This window comes from Peromyscus leucopus, chromosome 10 (assembly GCF_004664715.2).
Source record: "Peromyscus leucopus breed LL Stock chromosome 10, UCI_PerLeu_2.1, whole genome shotgun sequence".
Lineage (NCBI taxonomy): Eukaryota > Metazoa > Chordata > Mammalia > Rodentia > Cricetidae > Peromyscus > Peromyscus leucopus.
The window spans coordinates 30,793,993-30,797,223 of record NC_051071.1 but is presented as its reverse complement, the minus strand read 5'-3'; the positions used below and the strand labels follow the sequence as shown (position 1 = coordinate 30,797,223).

General features: G+C 40.6%; 1 pseudogene; it reads left to right on the top strand.

Annotated features, from left to right (window-relative positions):
• The first annotated feature begins 389 nt into the window (after positions 1 to 389).
• LOC114709219 lies at positions 390 to 772 on the top strand (annotated as a pseudogene).
• The last annotated feature ends 2,459 nt before the right edge of the window (positions 773 to 3,231 follow it).

The window sequence follows — 3,231 nt, the reverse complement described above, 5'->3', positions numbered from 1 at the left end:
TTAAAGAAAGTTCTAGGGGAAAAAAAGAAAATGATATCACATGCAAACTTGAGTCCACTCAGAGCAGTGGTAGGTCAGTTTGGAAGATCTCTCTCTGTAAAGAAAAAGATCTTTTCCTTATGTTCTAATTCTTCAAAAGTATTTATAAAAAAATCAAGAAAAATGGGACATCATATAGCTTATTAAATGTACTGTAAGGCCTGGAGTCTTGGTTCAGAACACCAGTTGCTCTTCTAGAAGATTGGGTTCTATTCCCAGCATGCATATGGAGGCTCATCACCATCTGTAACTCCAGTTCTAGGGGTCTGACATCCTCTTCTGGCCTCTAATGTCACCATCATGCACATGTCATACAAAATATACATACAGGCAAAATAGAAGATGGAAACATGGAAAACAAACCATTAGTAATTTCTAGAAAGCAGACAGAAGTGGTATGTGGGGCTAACATATGGTGGGCATACCCAAGTGGTCTAGAAGGCCTTCAGAAGCCACACCCTGGTTTTGATGACCCAGTTAGAGAAGATGGGTACTCCAGTCTCTTTGGAGCCCAGCATTATATCCAATGATGGCAGCAAGCCAATGTTTACCACAAAAGCCATCTCGGGCAATATGAGCACCCTCATCCCATCCATGTCTTTGCAAAGAACCTGATAGTGTCTGGGGCTCAAGAAGCAGGAAGTAGAGCTGCCCTTCAGGCTATGGTTGATAAGGACAAGAACATGGAGATATGAAGGCCTTGAAGGAGGTAATTATGCTGTGTCAGGTGTAGTGACCTACAGTTAACAGTGCTTGATATTCAGGACCAAGTGGATGCTTGGCAGTGTCTTTAACACCCATCTTACCAAAGCCAGGACAGTCAAGCAAAAGTACTTTCTCTTGCTTTAGCCCTTGAAACTGGAAACAACACTCAAGGGACTCTCCCTGTGTGTCCTCTGTGTCCTGGAGTCATGTTTGGGCCACTGGGAATGAATCTTGGCTGCAGCAGGGGTATATGCTCAGATGGAAATGAAAAGAACCAGCAGCCCTCAGTGTTCATCTCTCAGTGGGGAAGTTTTTTTTATTAAAAGTAAATCTCCTAAAATTAAAATAAGAGCACTTACTGCTCTTAAAGGAGAACCAGCTGGATTCCAAGCACCTATGTGGAACCTCACAACTGCCTGCAACCCCAGTTCTATGGGATCCAGCATCCCCTCCTAACTTCTGCAGGTACCTGCACACACACATAGTACACATACAGACAAACACACACACACACACACACACACACACACACACACACACACGCATATATGCACATAAATAAAAACAGATAAATAAAAACTAGCAGTAAATAGAAATAAATTATTGAGTCTTACACTGTAAAATAGGAAGAACAGAGAATAATGAACTATGCAAATATTAATAATAAGAACACCAGAGTGGCTTTATTCATATCAAGGTAGACTTTTTAGAACAAATTCATAGTTGTGGAGAATTGAATGAGAATGTCCCCCACAAGCTCAGAGGTTTGAACAACTGGCCCCTATTAGTGGTAATATTTGGGTAGATTTAGAAAATGTGGCCTTCCTGGAGTAAATATATCACTGGAGGGCAGAGTTTGAGGTTTCAAAAGCTACAGGTCATTCCTACTTGCTCTCTCTGCTTTCTGTCCATGGTTCAAAATGTAAGCTGTTGCTACTATGATGCCTGCCACTTACTACCATCTCTCCTGCCATAATGAACTCTTAACCCTCTAAAACCATAGCCCAAAGTAACTCTTCCTTATATGAGTTGTCTTGTATGGTGGTTTGAAAGAAAATGACCCCCAAAGGGAGTGGCACTACTGGAAGATGTGGCTTTGTTAGAGTTGGTATGGCCCTTGTTAGAGGAAATGTGTCACTGTGGGGGCGGGGATCTTTGAGGTTTCCTATGCTCAGGATACCTGCTGCCCACTGTCTCAATTGATTTCCTGTTGCCTGCAGGATGTAGAACTCTCAGCTACTCCTCCATGCATCTGCCTGCATGCCACCATGCTCCCCACCATGATGATAATGAACTGAACCTCTGAAACTGTAAGCCACCACCTCAATTAAATGTTTTCCTTTATAAAAGTTGCCATGGTCGTGATATCTATTGACAGTAACAGAAACCCTAACTAAGACACCTTGGTCACAGTGTTTTATCACAGCAACAGAAAAGTAACTAATACACTAGCTTTAGTAACAAAGAAGTTGTTTTTTGTTTTTTGTTTGTTTGTCTGTTTTACTTTTGATACAGGATGTTATAAAACCCAGACTAGACTAGTATTTACTATGTAGCCAAGGATGATCTTGAAGTACTAGAGACATTTTTATCTTAACAAGCAGTCTAATTTATCAAATGCTAATAATTCAAAATATATAAGAAAGCAATAAAAGGTTACAAAACACATGAAGTAAAAACTGATAAATATGAAAGAAGAAATTAACAGATTTTCAATTATGATTAGAAATGTGTACACTCCTCTCCTAGTAGCTGAAAAATTAGACAGAATAAGATTATAGAGTTAACAACACTTACCTCCAATTTGGTTTAATTGATTCATCAAAGCAATTATGTGAGTTATTTTTTTTCTGCTCCTGTGATAAGACACTATAACCAAGGCAACTTGTATAAGGAAGAATTTATTCTGGCTTGTGGTCCTAAAGGGATGATCATCCATCCTGGTGGGGAGTTGCCTTTGTTACTTTCATATTGCTGTCAAGACATCATGACTAAGGCAACTTTTAGAAGAAAAGGTTTATTTGGGTCTTACAGTTTCAGAGGGTTCGAGTCCATGACCATCACCTATCATGGGGAACAGTGGCTGAGAGCAGGCATCTTGACCCACAAGTCAGAGACAAAGAGAGCTAACTAGAAATGCCAAAAGCTTTTAAAACCTCAAAGTCCACCCTCCAGTGACACAACTCCTCTAACAAGGCCACATTTCCTAATCCTTCCAAAACATTTCCACCAACTAGAGACCAAGTATTCAAATATATGAGCCGATGGGGGCCACTGTCATTTGAATCCCCACAGGAGGCATAGTAGCAAATTGCAGGCATGGCAGCAGGAACAGGATGCTGAACGCTCACATCTTCAAATTCAAGCATGAAGTAGAGAGCAAGTTAGAAGTAGTGTGAGGTTTTTAATCTCAAAGCCTACCCCAACAGATACACTTCCTCAATCAAGGCTGCACTACCCAAATCTCCTCAAACAGTACCACCAACT